The 16,351-nt window shown below is 35.0% G+C and overlaps 1 long non-coding RNA gene across 1 annotated transcript in view; it reads left to right on the top strand.

Annotated features, from left to right (window-relative positions):
• LOC131381824 (uncharacterized) overlaps positions 1 to 6,257 on the top strand; it is a 32,874-nt gene extending 26,617 nt beyond the window's left edge. The window contains exon 3 of the long non-coding RNA XR_009210782.1: positions 6,085 to 6,257. This is a non-coding gene — a long non-coding RNA (uncharacterized LOC131381824). The remainder of the gene's footprint in view (positions 1 to 6,084) is intronic.
• Positions 6,258 to 16,351: the final 10,094 nt, after the last annotated feature.

Here is a 16,351-nt window from a genome sequence, read left to right as displayed (position 1 = left end):
TATATTGGATCATAAGAGATATGTTTTTGCAGATTTTTACAGATTTTCTGGTTATTATAAAAAAGATTATGATTTTAATTGCTTAGTCTGTCATCAGAGCAAAACTGGTCTAGTTTACACATGCTGTCTCTCTCACCCTCATGTATACCTACATATGCACTTATTTTATGCTTTTATGCTTATGAGATATCTTTAATCATTGGTTAAATGAAAGTCCATAAGGTTACTTTTTGATATTTACCTAAGTGGTAGGTTATGCCAAGCATTTGTGATAGAATTATAAAATCTCGTAGTTGCTTATTTGAAATCTCTACTCTTTCTACACATTTCAGAGTCTTGAGATAGCTGGAATAAATTTAAAATGAATGGAACCCATTGAATTAGAAATCCTGGAGTTAATAATGGTTGATTACTATGTCCAAAGTTTATTTGCAGCTTAGAGTGCATCTTGATTTAGCATTTACTTACTTATTTTTCAGTATTTTCTCTTAGTTTATTTCCAGTTATAGACATTTTGCACTACAAATTAAATTTGGTGTACAACACCTATTGGGAAGAAAGGCAAGAATTTCATTTTTTAATAATTTAGCAAAATAATAGAATGTTTTGAATATTTACATTATCCAATAGAAAATAATGTTTATTCAATTTTTGTAGACCCAAATATGTGATCAATAGCTCTCTATAACAGTGGTGTTTTCTCAAACAAGTTTTGAAAGTAAAAACAAAAATGTGCATTCTTAGAACAAACCCTTAGAATTCTAAAAAAAACTCTCAAAACTTTATTGACAATCAACAATTAAATCATATCTCTAATAGGATCCTCTTATTTGAACAAGATTGTTTAGAAACATTTTTTAAAAGAGTTTGTTGACAACAACAATATTGAGGAGATGAAAGGGAAAATTCTGTATGATGTTATAATTTTATAACTATAGGCATTTGCAATATATTCTTTTTGTAGAAATTTGAGTTGATATACTTTGGGATTTCTGACAGACCAAACCATGCCAAGAATCATCTTTTGCTAATAACTCTAGCATGTAGAATTTATATGTTCATAAATATTCATATATCTAAAACACATTTTTTTCCAGGAATTATTCAGTGAAATTATATTTCCTAAAACGTTAATACTAAAATTATTTCTGAGATGCAGTAAAGAGCTACTTCTATTTTATAGCAAATAATTCTCATTTAACATATAATTTTTAAAATCCTTATATTGTGGCTCAGAACACAATAATACATATATAGGATATATTTTATTTAAAAATACAGAAGAAAAACCGTGGTATTTTAGCATTATTTTAAATGAAAATTGATGTGTTTTTGTTGAACACCTTAAATTGAGTAATAACATTCTAAGTGGTTTTTCTTTATTATTTTATTGTTGGTCTATGAGACCAGATGGGAGGTTTGTTTTGTTTGTTGTGTTTTCAGCTTTTTGGCTATATGATGGTGATTTAAATATATATATATATATACACACACACACACACATATATAAAAACATTAATAAATCTTATTATTGTAAGTTTGCAGTGTAGATTCATTTGATAATATAGTGTATAAAAATGATTTTTGGCTGGGCGCAGTGGCTCATGCCTGTAATCCCAACACTTTGGGAGGCCGAGGCCGGCAGATCACCTGAGGTCAGGAGTTGGAAACCAGCCTGGCCAACATGGTGAAACCTTGTCTCTACTAAACATACAAAACTTAGCCGGGTGTGGTGGCCCACACCTATAATCCCCTACTCAGGAGGCTGAGACACAAGAATCGCTTGATCCCAGGAGGCGGAGGTTGCAGTGAACCGAGGTCACGCCACTGCACTCCAGCCTGGGTGACAGTGAGACTCCATCTTAAAAAAAGGAAAAAGAAAAAGAAAAAAAATTCCCTAAAATGGACCCTCCTTTATCACTCAGAAAAGTCATCATCTTGCAACAGCAACATTTTGTTTACAGAATATTATGTATATTCCAAAAAAACAAAACACTGACACAATAACTATCTTTATAAGTGATAGGAGTGTTGTCAGCATCAGAGCGAGCAAATTCTGTCTTAATATTCAAGGTCATTTTGGGCTAAGGGAATGCGGGCATTAGACAGATTCATTCAGCAAAAATATTTTTGCTTCTCTGATTCAGGCAAAGATAAGAACTGAAACATGATTATAAGTTCAGATCATTTGTATTTTATTCAAATAAACACACCTTTTTCTCCTGAAAATAGGCTAGTTTCAAAAAACAATTTTAGTATAGTTATAGGTAATTTACTCAGTTACTATTGAGTTAATATACACAGGATAACATGTTGATCCTTAGGGATGAATTATATTTCTCTAGTATGTGGTCTAGACTTACAATGTCTTCCTTCAATCATCTTCCAAACTAAGTGCTTTTAATCAGAAAATGAACTGGTGACAGTATGTATAGCAATGTATTGATGCAAATACATCAACTCATGGGAAAGCAAGTCGTGGTAGAGCAAAGATAGAACCTTGTAATGCTATATACTTAGAAAATAAAGCATATTCATTGTTACTGGTGTTATCTATGACCTGAAATTTATAGTTTATAGAATAATATTCCCTCTACTTCGTTCCTATTTTACTAAAGAATATTAATTAGGGACCAAAACATCTTCAAATTGTCTGGAAAAAAATTAAAGGTCACAGGTTGTAGATATATAATCTTATTTTCTAAGAACTCAAGATTAGTTGTATTTGTTATTTGGAAACCCTTTTTAGGAATGTTTTAATGAAAATGATAGCTATGAAATAAATATTTATGTGAATTAAAAATGTTTATATTTGACGATCAGTAACTTCCTTTCAGATCAGAAAACCTACTGTGAACCATCTTATCTTCCCTTTGAGAAGCTGTTTCTTAAATGGATTCATGTTATCCTGTGAACTTCGCTCAGCAGCATTGTAAACATTACCCTTAGTTTAAATAGAAAATGCCATTAGAAAAATACTAACAAAAGTGAGGATGATTCTGGTGGTATTATGTTACATATTTGTGTTAATGGAAAGAAAAACTGGAAAACAGAAGTACATATAGAAAAAAATCAGTTCAATCAACCATAAAAAGATAAATTTGAAATTTCCCAAATATTTTATGCCATTAGATTGCTTAGAAATCTTATTCATTAGAAAAGTAGGATTTTTGTTGAAAGAAGTGGGTATGTTCTGATTGATTTTATTTCAAAGTATTATTATATTCTATGTACTTATATACTAAAACTAATATAAAATTTGCACTTATGTGAAATTAGGTACATACAAAACTAGCTGCTTTTCTACTTAGAGTGACATTAATTTTTAACAATTTTATTTGGATTAATTGATATACAAAGAACAGCACACATTTAATATATACAATTGATGCATTTGGACATATGTAAACATCCATGATACCATCATCACAATAAAGATAATAGACCTATCAACACCTCACAAAGTTTCTTTGTGTCCCCTGTTGGGTTTTTTTTTTTTTTTTTGTAGTAAGAAAACTTACCGTGAGATCTACTCTCTTGACAAATTTTAAAGTGCAAAACACCACATTTCTAACTATAGGCACTATGTTTAGTATAGATCTCTAGAGCTTTTTCTTCATGTATAAATGTCAATGTATAACCATTGAACAACTTCCCACTTCTCCCACTGCACAGCAACTGTCAACCACTGTTGTATTCTCTGCTTCTGTATTCAAGCTTCTGTGAGTTTGACTATTATATAAGACTTACATATACCTGGAATGCAGTATTTGTCCTTCTGTGACTGGTGTATTTCACTTAGTATAATGTCCCTCAAGTCATTCACGTTGTCACATTTGGCAGGTTATCATTTTTAAGGCTGAAAAATATTCCATTATATATGTATACCATCGTTTCTTTATCCATTCATCTGTTGATGGGCATTTAGGTTGATTTCATATCTTGGCAATTGTGAATAATACTTCAGTAAACATGGTAGTGCAAATATGGCTTCAAGATACTGATTCCAATTATTTTGGATATATATTTAAAAATGGGATTGCTGAATCATATAGAAGTTACATTTTTAGTTATTTGAGGAGTCTTCACACTGTTTTCCATAGTTGCTGCACAATTTTACATCGTCACTAACAGTGTACAGGGTTCCAATTTCTCCACATTCTCACTAACGCTTATCTTTTTTTAAATAAATTAATGGCTCACCTGACAAGTGTGAGGTGACTTTTTTTTGTAGTTTGATTTGCACTTCCTGAATCATTAGTGATGTTGAGTCTCTTTTTATGTACCTGCTGGCCATTTATATGCCTTCTTTGCACTTTGCAGAAATATCTATTCAAGTTCCTTGTGTTTGTTTTTTTCGTTGCATTTGTTTGTTTGTTTGAGACGGAGTCTCCTTCTGTCACTCAGGCTGCATTCCAGTGGTGTGATCTCTGCTCACTGCAACCTCCACTTCCCAGGTTTAAGTGATTCTCCTACCTCAGCCTCCTGAGTAGCTGGTATTACAGGTGCCCACCACCATACCTGGCTAATTTTTGTATTTTTAGTAGAGATGGGGTTTCACCATGTTGGCCAGGCTTTAATCTATTTTGAATTGGTTTTGTGTATGGTGTAAAATAAGGGTCCAATTTCATTTGTTTGCATGTGGAGACCTCGTTTTTTAATTATACTTTAAGTTCTGGGATACACGTACAGAACCTGCAGGTTTGTTACATAGATATACACGTGCCATGGTGGTTTGCTGCACAAATCAACCCATCATGTACATTAGGTATTTTTAGTAATGCTATCCCTTTTCAGCCCCCCACCTGCTGACAGGCCCCGGTGCCTGATGTTCCCCTCCCTGTGTCCATGAGTTCTTATTGTTCAACTCCCACTTATGAGTGAGAACATGCAGTGTTTGGTTTTCTGTTTCTGTGTTAGTTTGCTGAGAATGATGGTTTCCAACTTCATCCCAGTCCCTGCAAAGGACATGAACTCATCATTTTTTTATGGCTGCATAGTATTCCATGGTGTATATGTGCCACATTTTCTTTATCCAGTCTATCATTGATGGGCATTTGGGTTTGTTCCAAGTCTTTGCTATTGTGAATAGTGCTGCAATAAACATACGTGTCCATTTGTATTTATAGTAGGAGGATTTATAATCCTTTGGGTATATGCTCAGTAATGGGATTTTGCTGGGTGTAATGGTATTTCTGGTTCAAGATCGTTAAGGAATCACCGCACTGTCTTCCACAATGGTTGAACTAATTTACACTCCCACCAACAGTGTAAAAGTGTTCCTATTTCTCCACAGCCTCTCCAGCATCTGTCATTTCCTGACTTTTAATTATTGCCATTCAAACTGGCATGAGACGGTATCTCATTTTGGTTTTGATTTGCATTGCTCTAATAACCAGTGATAATGAGCTTTTTTTTCATGTTTTTTGGCCGCGTAAATGTCTTCTTTTGAAAAGTGTCTTTTCTTCACGTATAACTGTCAATGTATAACCATTGAATAACTTCCCACTTCTCCCACTGCACAGCAACTGTCAACCGCTGTTGTATTCTCTGCTTCTGTATTCAAGCTTCTGTGAGTTTGACTATTATATAAGACTTACATATACCTGGAATGCAGTATTTGTCCTTCTGTGACTGGTGTATTTCACTTAGTATAATGTCCCTCAAGTCATTCACGTTGTCACATTTGGCAGGTTATCATTTTTAAGGCTGAAAAATATTCCATTATATAGAAGATCAAAAAGTCTTCACCCACTTTTTGATTTTTTTTCTTGTAAATTTGTTTAAGTTCCTTTTAGATTCTGGATATTAGCCCTTTGTCAGATGGATAGATTGCAAAAATTTTCCCCCATTCTGTAGGTTGCCTGTTCACTCTGATGATAGTTTCTTTTGCTGTGCAGAAGCTCTTTAGTTTAATTAGATCCCATTTGTCAATTTTGGCTTTTGTTGCCATTGCTTTTGGTGTTTTAGTCATGAAGTCTTTGCCCATGCCTATGTCCTGAATGGTATTGCCTAGGTTTTCTTCTAGGGCTTTTATGATTTTGGTCTTAGGTTTAAGTCTTTAACCTGAAAACTAACAAACAGATAGGAATAGCATCAACATCAACAAAAAGGACATCCACACAAAAACCCCATCTGAAGGTCACCAGCATCAAAGACCAAAGGCAGGTAAATCCATGAACATGAGGGAAAACCAGTGCAAAAAGGCTGAAAACTCCATGATACCTGATTTTCTTCATGCCATTTGTTGAAGAGAATATCCATTCCCACTGTGTATTCTTGGCATCTGTGTCACAGGTCAGTTGTCCATGTATATGGGTTTATTTTTGGGCTCTCCATTTTGTTCTGTTTGTTTATATGTTTGTCTTTATGCCTGTACCATACTGTTTTATTACTATAGCTCTATAATATATTTTGAAATCAGAAAGTGTGATACCTTCAGCTTTGTTCCTCTGTCTCAAGATTTCTGTGGCTGATTTGGATCTTTTGTAGTTCCATATGAATTTCAAATTGCTTTTATATTTTGAAAAAATGCCATTGGGAATATGATGGCAATAAATTTAAATCTGTAGATTACTTTGTTTAGTATGGATACCTGATCAATATTGTCATTCAATCCATGAACATGGAGGAATTTTTTTATTTATTTGTGTCTTTAATTTTTTTATCAGTGTTTTATAGTTATCAAGAAGCAAGTATTTCACTTTCTTGGTCAAGTTTATTATCAAGCATTTTATTCTTTCTGATGCCATTGTACATGGGATTGTTTTCTTAATTTCCTTTTCAGATGCTTTACTTTTAGTGAATAGAAATGCAATGGATTTGTGTATGTTGATTTGGTATCCTGAAACCTTACGGAATTTGTTTATTTGTTCTAAGTTTTTATTTGAGGAACCTTTAGGGTGGTTCAACGTCATATACAAATTAGCAAATGCAGTATACCACATTAACAGAATGAAGGATAAAAATAACAAGATAATGTAAATAAATACAAAAAAAGTATTTGACAACATTCAATACCTTTTCATGATAAAAACACACAACAGCTAGGTTTAGAAGGCAAGTACATCAACATAATAAAGTTCATGTATGACAAGCCCACAACAAACATCATCCTCAATGGAGAAAATGTGAAAGCTTTTCCTATAAGATAAGGAATAAGATGAGGATGCTTACCTTCACCTCTTCTATTCAGCATAGTGCTACAGAAGCCCTAGGAAGAGCAATTAGGCAAGAAAAATAAATGAAAGGCATAAAAACCAGAAAGGATGAGATAACATTTTCTCATTTGCAGAATACATGAGCCTATATGTAAAAAAGATTGCGATTTGGCCTAGCATGGTGGCTCACGCCTGTAATCCCAGCACTTTGGGAGGCCAAGGTGGGGGGATCACGAGGTCAGGAGATGGAGACCATCCTGGCTAACATGGTGAAACCCCATCTCTACTAAAAATAAAAATAAAAAAAATTAGCCGGGTGTGGTGGCGGGCACCTGTAGTCCCAGCTACTCGGGAGGCTGAGGCAGGAGAATGGCATGAACCCGGGAGGTAGAGCTTGCAGTGAGCTGAGATCACGCCACTGCACTCCAGCCTGGGTGACAGAGCAAGACTCCGTCTCAATAATAATAATAATAATAATAATAATAATAGGATTGCCATTTAAGCAAAAGAGATGACATTCTGAAACTTCTACTCATTATACCAGAAAGCATTGAATTTTGATTTATTCATTAAATCTTTCTTTTATTTGTAGAGGAGGTATTTATCTCCAACTATCTGTGCTGGACTCTGTGGCAGGCAAGGAAGATGCAGGCTCATGGATGAATATAATAAATATGTAACCCCAAGGGTCTTCCATCTTTTTCAAAGAATTGGACATATAGAGAAATAAAAACATAATATACATTACTAAATACAACCTGGAAATGTTATTCATACAGTTTAATCTGAGAGGAGGGCCATTTAATTGATCTATGACCGCCAAGAAAAGCTTACTAATAGAGATATGGCTTGAGAGGACTAGTAGAACTTATTCCACAAGAGGGCACACCTTGTGAAAGTTATGGAGTCTGGAAAAACGTAGTGAGAACAGCAGCCAATATGAGGTTGCTCAAGTGGGATCTGGGAATGGTGGGAAATGAGAGCAGGCTGATATGTGGTCAGGGAGAGGTGTCTTTTATGACACACTAAGGATCAGGAACTGTAGACTATAAACTGATAGAGCCTGTTTTTTTATGCCTCAAGCAAAATGTCAGGTAAAATTCAAAACTTCTGACACAACTTCATGCAACATAGAGACTATGAAAATCGCTGAAGGATTTTAAAACAATGAGTGACATAGGTCAATCGGCTATTCAGACAGATCACTCTGGAAGTTATCATGAAGGATGGCTTGAGGAAAGTAAGACAAAAGACAGAAGCAGTAGAGTCTGTTGGCATTCCCTAGAAATATAGATCTTAGCCATGAAAGTGTTACAGTGACTCTTAATATTACTGCAATTATTATTAATAGCTACATTTATGTATGTTCAGTATATGTTAGGCACTGTGTTAATAGGTTAATATATTATATCATAATAATGCCAAGAGCAAACCTATGAAGATTATATTAATATTCACCATGTTAGTCCAGACCCTTAGCAAAGCAGACACCAAGAAAGGGCCATATCTGCAAAGATTTTTCACTCCTACCACAAGCAAAATGCTTGTGTAAGAGAAAATAGGGAGGGTTCCAGAGGAGGATGAGAAAGATCATGATGTAAGATTAATCCAGAGGGAAGTAAAGGAGAAGGAAGGATGGGTGGCAGTGACTTAAATGGCAGTGGAGTCTAATGAAGCTTTGTCAAGGACAGCAGGGAGTTTGCCCAAAGTCAGCAGTTGTAAGTGTCCCTTCTATCCCAAGAACAAGACTCGCTCAATATTTCTGCCCTGCTTTGATACCTGCTGGGAGCAGCCCCCAGCAAGCATGGCCTCAAAGAGAATGTGGCAATGGGTTTTAGAGCATGGTGACTAGAGCCCTTCTTCAGTTATACATTCCCTACTTGGAGGCCTGTGAGAATCATTCTCTTAGCAAGAACCAGCTACATAATATGTGGAGCCTAATGCAGAACGACAATGTGAAACCCTTTGTTAAAAATTTTTAAATATTTCAATATGACAACAACAGAGTGTTAAACTGAGTGTGGGCCCTCCTAAGCACGTGGCTGTGTGTGGCTGCACAGGGTGGCATACCCGTGAAGTCAGCACTTCTCATAGCTACCGCAGCCTAGATGAAAAACAAATGTTAAACTCTCAACATTGAAAAGCTAAGAAACTGTTGTCATTTTACAAATGCAAGTATTTGCACACTGAAATATCATTTTCCTGCACCTATTTTAAGAACAGTTTTTTGAAGGTGGGGTAAGTTGAAAAGACTTGAACAGTTGAAATTGATTGAACTTGGTGAATTATTTTTGTACAGGTTGAGGGATTTTTTTTATGTGTGCATGAAGGATGTGAGAGGGGATTCTTGCTGAACATAAATTGGTACCTACAGCAGAAATAGATAATTCAGGAAAAGAAACAGGTTGGAGGCATGGGTCCTGAGAATACTTTTGGACATGCTGATTTTGAAGTGCATTGGGACGTCTAACTCAAGATCTGAAGGACACAGCTGGGTGCATGAGTCAGAAGTTTGGGTGAGAGGCCTGGGCAGAAATGAAAAATGTGTACAATCAGCACATTACCAGTTTATTGACCCATCTGAAATAAGTGATGTACAAATCCAAAATGGTTTTATTTTTATCCAATTATTTCCTTTGAGAAAGAAAAGCAACCCCTCAGCTGTCAGCTGAGAGCTGACCTTGCACTAACAGCTAGGCCATGGCATTCTCCTGACGAACTAAACCATTTCACAGAACACCAATATCAGACAAGGTCATTCTGTGACAATGATGGAGTGAGCTAAAAACAAGCCCCCTCCATAATCATGACTGAGCACAGACAGATATAACACCGTCCATACCACAAAAATGGCCAAACATCCCCCTCTCCAGACTAGCATGAGTTCCTGCTTCTCTGTGATAGATTACAACTTTTGCCCTGCTTTGTGTTCTCTGCCTCCTTTTTATTTTCTTTTCTTCTTCTTCTTCTTCCTTTTTTTTTTTAAAGAGACACAGACTTGCTCTGTCATCCAGGCTGGAGTGCACAATAGTGGCATGATCATAGTTCACTACAGCCTGCAGCCTAAGCAATCTTCCTGCCTCAGCCTCCCAAGTAGCTAGGACTGTAGATGTGTGCCGCTGATATCAGCTAATCTTTCTTTCTTCTCCCTATTTCTCTCTTTTTCTCTTTCTCTCCCTCTCTTTCTTTCTTTCTTCTTTCTGTTTTTTCCTTCTTTTTGTTTTTTCTTTCTTTCTATTTTTTGAGATAGGGTCTTGCTATGTTACCCACGCTGGTCTCAAACTCCTGGGCTCAAGTGATTCTCCTGCCTCAGCCTCCCAAAATGCTGGGATTGCAGGAAGAAGCCACCACACCCCAGCATCTGCCTCCTTAAAAAATTGTTAAGATTCCCTATCACAGAACAGTTTGCACTATGTGACATCTAATACAGACCAAAACTATGCTGTTCCTGACATGTGAAGCATTTGCAGGTGGTGCATCCTACAGCCTCGTGCTCTTGGTGTATTGTTACTGGCAAGTGCTGCTATTGTTTAGGTTCCAATAATATGCTTCAGTTACAGTGATCTTCCAGTTGGCCCAAAGCAAATTTCTTCATGGGCCATAATGTGAGAAAGTGCTTTTACTGGTGCTCCTCCTGTCCATTCTATCATCATATCCCTTCCATTGTTGAATCACTCTGCTCTGATGGCAGAGGAGGCAGATCAGCTGACCTGCTACATAATAAATGGAGTAGAAGATGCCACTGTTCCCTCCTTATTAAAATATCTCTGTGTGTGCCTTCATACACCACATTTCAAAGAATGGAGTCCCTTTGTTGATATTAATAGTGATGGAAGAAAAATTTGTATTTTCACTACTTGGGAAAAGGAAGGGATAAATACAATCACACCACAGATGCTCAGTAGCCCTTTAGCCATATTTATCAAAATTAAATAAACTTAAAAATTCAGTTTCTCAAAACATGGACACAGTGAGGAGAACAACACACACTATGGCCTGTTGAGGGTGGGAGGAGGGGGAGGGAGAGCATCATGATAAATAGCTAATGCATGCGGGGCTTAATACTTAGGTGATGGGTTGACGGGTGCAGCAAACCACCATGGCACACGTTTACATACGTAACAAACCTGCAAATCCTGTACAAGTATCCCGGAACTTAAAATAACATAAAATTAAAAAAAAATTCAGTTTCTCAGTCTCACTAGTTATATTTCAAATGTTCAATAGCCATTTGTGGCTAGTGGCTACTGCACTGAATACCTCATGTATAAAATTTTTCCATTATCACAGAAAATTTTATTGGATAAACTTCCTTAGAGAAAATGATGTACTGGATTGATAGAATAGAATAGCAGAGAAAGTAAAATAGTGTAGTCATTTAACAATTGCTGTGTAACAGATTATAATAAATATAGGAGCTTAAACCACACATATTTGCTGCATAACAAATTATCATAAATTTAAGAGCTTAAAACGACACACATTTGTTATCTCCCACTTTATATGGGTCAGATGTCTGAGTATGGTTTAACTGAGTCCACTCCTCAGGGTCCCACAGGATGCAGTCAAAGTGGTGATCAATATGCATTCTCACCTGGGATTTAGGATCATTTTTCAAGCTCATCCAGATGATTGGTACAGTTAAGTTCCTTGCAGTCATCATTCTATTTCCAACTATCAGCCAGGGTCTATTCTCAGCTCCTAGAATCCATCTGTATTTCCTCACCCCATGGTTCCATAGGCAGTTCACAAAATTGCATTATTCCAGGGCACCAGAAGCATGTCTCTGACTTCTCCTGTAGCAGCTAGAGAAAAAATTCTGCTTACAAGGAGTTCATTTGACTAGATCAGGTCCAGTCAGGTTAATCTTCATTTTGCCATATGTTTAACCATGGACATGATGTCTTATGTCTACAGGTTCCATCCAAACCCAGTGGGATTACACGGTGTATTTATACCAAGAGAAAATAATCTTAAGGCCAGTTCAGAATCCATAATTAGCTTTTTCATGCTTGAAGGAGTACCTTGGCCCTAAAGCATTGATGCTTTCTTTATGATATGAAATAGCTGAATCTAGATTCAGATCTTATTTAGCAGATTCATAATGGGAAATGTCCCTTCAATGTTTTTTAAAGGCACTAAAGTCCTTAAAAATCAGTAAGAGAGATTACCTCACATTTGAAGAGTAAAGAGAAAGAAACATTAATCCACAACATCAGCAGATATTTAAGGGATGGATGAAGGTAGTGAAGTAAATAAAGGATAGTCAGAGAATTGGAAGACAGGTAGAGAATGGTTCTCTGTCTTGTCAAAGAAACCAAAGGAACAAAATGTTTTAAAGTAGAGAATCTTTATAACACAGTCAAATGAAGGAAAAAGTTTGGATTTTTAGAAGAACCATTAGCTTTGTCAGTGAGTTAACTGAGTGGTAAGTACAATCGTGTGATGGAGGCAAGATATATTTTAAAAAGAGGAAGCAGGGACAAATCTGTACATTGACTATTTGAATGAGGATGTGGTAGGAGATAATGGAAAACAAGATCAAAATATTTTGTACGGTTTTGTATTCAACTTTGCTGCTTTTTCCTTTTTAGTCTAAGAAAGACTTGCAATTATTTATAGCCATTGGGAAAGGAGCCAGTAAATAATTAATAGGTTTGAAAATCCACGAGAGAAAGGGCATAATTAATACAGTAGGAATCTACAAGAAAAAAGGAAAGATACAATGAAGGATGACAGTGTAAATAAAACTCATCCTGGATTCTTGCAGAAAGGGCAAAATGATGGCTGTAAAAATACAAAGAAATACATCTTTAAAGTGAGTGGACAGGGTATTGAAGGAGAAAATACTCTAGTACTTTTAGTTTGCTAAATGAAACAAATTCAAAGATGCAACACCATTAATTGGGAGCAAGAATTCCAGGCAATGAGTAAGAAACCTTATTAACCTAATCAGGAGGTTAATAAAATGCATTGAAATCATGAGATGATAAAAGCTAAATTAAAGAAGTGGTAGATGGGACCAACGTACAGCTGGGATTAGGGATCAAAGTTTTTATTGGCATCAGTTTACACACTTACGTAATGTTCCAAAGCAACAGTTGATCAAGTTATATATATTAAAGAATGGAGTCTAACTGTAGTTTTGAGAAAGTGTTTATGCTTTGCTAGCACGTGTAGGATTTTAGAGAGTAGGGTTATAGAGAACAGAAATCCCTATCTGTTTACTCTTTATTGTGTGAACAATGTAAAGCAAGGAAAAAAAAAAAGAGTCAAGACTAGGACTGGTCACAGATAGAAAATACAAAGTTAGAAAAATTGGGCAAAAGTCAGGTGTGAAGAGACAACCTTGAATTTATCAAAGATGAGAACATTACTTACTTTTTTTTTATTATAGTACTTTAAGTTTTAGGGTACATGTGCACAATGTGCAGGTTTGTTACCTACTTTTGTAGTAGTTTTTGTTAAGAAATTTTATGTAAAGAGTTTTATTTGTTTATGCTATATTCGATCCATACCATGTTTTTATTTTTAACTAAATAGCAATCTAGTTTCTTTCCTAATATGACTATAAAATCTGAAGAATTACTAAATATTCATTAAAATGTTCCCAAGGAACTGAGATAATGTGTAAATTATCTATGCTTATATTACCTTGAATATGAAGAAACAGTTTTAAAAAATGCAAGGATAATAGTGTTTCTTTGCCAAATGAATAATTAAGAATTTTTTTAAAATGCCATTTTGTAGAGATGAAGTGCTGGTTCATAGTATCAGTTTCTTCTTCGAATGGTCAATCTGGGAGGGCTTTGAGAAAGGGAGGAGCCAGAGAGTGTGAATAAATTAGCAAGCTTACAAAATCATTAAATCCTGCCTTTTCTTTATACGATGGCTTTCATACATTTTAAACCTGTATTTTATGTAGGGTCATCATTACAATTTTAGTGAAAACTCATAAAAATAGTGTATTTAGAAAATAGACACTGCTGTTAAAAAACAATATTAAAATATATTACAAATAACAAATTCTCATCCCAATTGGATAGTAGCACATTGAGAAAGCATGTTAACTCGTGGTATTGAAGAACAGTTTTATGGAAATTCCTAATGAAAACCAAAATGGCTACATTTTATCTTGACTGTGGGGGCTTCATAAATGATAGTTATTTTGTAGTTTAGTGAACTGATGTCAAAGGACAACAGCAAATAAATTAAATGAAAGAAAGTCAAAATAAGATAATCTGGTTTCCAGAATATAAGCATCTATTGCTAATATGAAAGGAAGCATCTCTTATTCAAAAGCACATCAGCTTAATTTTGCATGATTGTTTTCTTTTCTAAACCAAGATGCACTTAACTTACTTTTCCACAACGAAAGCATATTTTGTTTGCGGTTATAGCAACCTCTATATTTTTATGCTGATATCACAAATTTTCAAATAAAATATGATTTTTTCCAGCATCCTGCATTTTATGGATGCATAATCTTTGTTCAAAATTAAATCCAACTGACAGATTTACATTATATTTAATGGAATGTACAATGTTGACTTTTGAATTCAAAAATAAATATACATAAATATTCCCTTCTTTCCTAAATATGTTTATTTAGTGATAACAGAAACTTTCTCAAGAATGGAATCAACACAGCAAACAACTGAAACAAATCTGGACAAGATTCTGTTTTCTAGCACAATTATTACAGGGGCTTTTACTTAAAAAAGTGCATATTTATTTTCTTGGCACAACATTATATTATAAAATGACTAGATTTTTAACATGCATGTTAAAGAACCAACCTGTATAAAAGGGTTACAACATTATAATTAAGTGAAAAACTCTAAGGCCTCATCCCGTCTGTAATTCAACTCAAGAGTGAATTTTTTTTACCCATTTTTGGTTTTGGTACTCCTGATACCACCATGATAAGAAATTTGAAGCTTATCCCTCTTTTTTATTTGTAGTTTTTAGAGTCTCCTAATCTCCTTATGAAAGATAACATTTTTCTCACAGCATCTCAACTTTTACCCATTACCAAGCAACTCATACAAATCCTTTAACTGGTTGCCAGCAAGATTTTACTATAGTCAAATCTGCATTTTTTTGATGAATCAATTTGTAGAGTATTTTGATCATTCTAGATGAGGAAAATAGTACTTCTTTGGTTTTTCCAACTTTTTTCCCTCCATTCTCCCAATTCTTTCAGCTATATTCTTTTATTTTCACAATGTTTAAGTTTTTTTTAAGTCTTTTGTAGTGCCTATTCTTTTGTGTTACTTGTAGGTTAATTTTATAAATTAAAAGCAAGATAATAGTGTTTATAACATAAAGTAATTCCGACAGTAGATACAAATAGATTATCTGATCCATACAGAAAATGTATTCTAGTATGGCTGAACATATTTGTTTCTGTGGGACAAACAATTTTCACGCAGAATGAGGTGGTGTTTGAACAAGACCATTTTATGCATCAGTACAACAAGAGAGTCAATCCTCAGGTTAAACTTTACACCACACTCTGTGACATCAGTCTATATAATGCACCATTTAATTCAGCACAAACTGAATAAAGTAGAAGTTGAACAAATATTTGTAAGCAAAGGGTAACAATGATTTGATAATTTTTAGGACATAATGGTTTGTGATTTGAGACAGTATTGTAAAAAATAATTATAATAATAACCGTTACATTCATCTTGCACTGCAATACAGTGAGTTAGCTGTAATTAACAGTTCTCCATTCCTTCAGTGGGAGGGTTATGATAAATACAGATTCCTATAGGAAAGATGATATCCTTCTCAATCCTCAAAGTGGCACTATAACTTGTCACAGGGCCTGTGTTTTCATATACTGAGCAGTTGGCTTTCTGAGACAATTACTGTAATAAACATTTACCACCAAAATGTAGTGAGAAGTTAGTGTGTTCTTTCACTCTTAAAAGTTGCTCTCATGCTAAAGGTAGTAAAGGATAAAGATCTTCCCCTGGAAAGCAGACACCTGTTTGTTCATCAGCGCTTTCTGGTTCAGGTGCGATTCTCCATGAAAGCAATCAGCGTCCTTTTCTTGTTGCTCTGGTTCAAAATTGTCTCTGAAAAGCCTACTGAGAAAGTTCGTTAATTTCCTCATGCTTCAGTTTCCTCATCTGCAAAATCAGGATAATAATAAACTTACATTGGATGATTGGTCTAAT

This window comes from Hylobates moloch, unplaced genomic scaffold, assembly GCF_009828535.3.
Source record: "Hylobates moloch isolate HMO894 unplaced genomic scaffold, HMol_V3 SCAFFOLD_18, whole genome shotgun sequence".
NCBI classification, from domain to species: domain Eukaryota; kingdom Metazoa; phylum Chordata; class Mammalia; order Primates; family Hylobatidae; genus Hylobates; species Hylobates moloch.
This window is presented reverse-complemented; position numbering and strand designations above follow the sequence as displayed.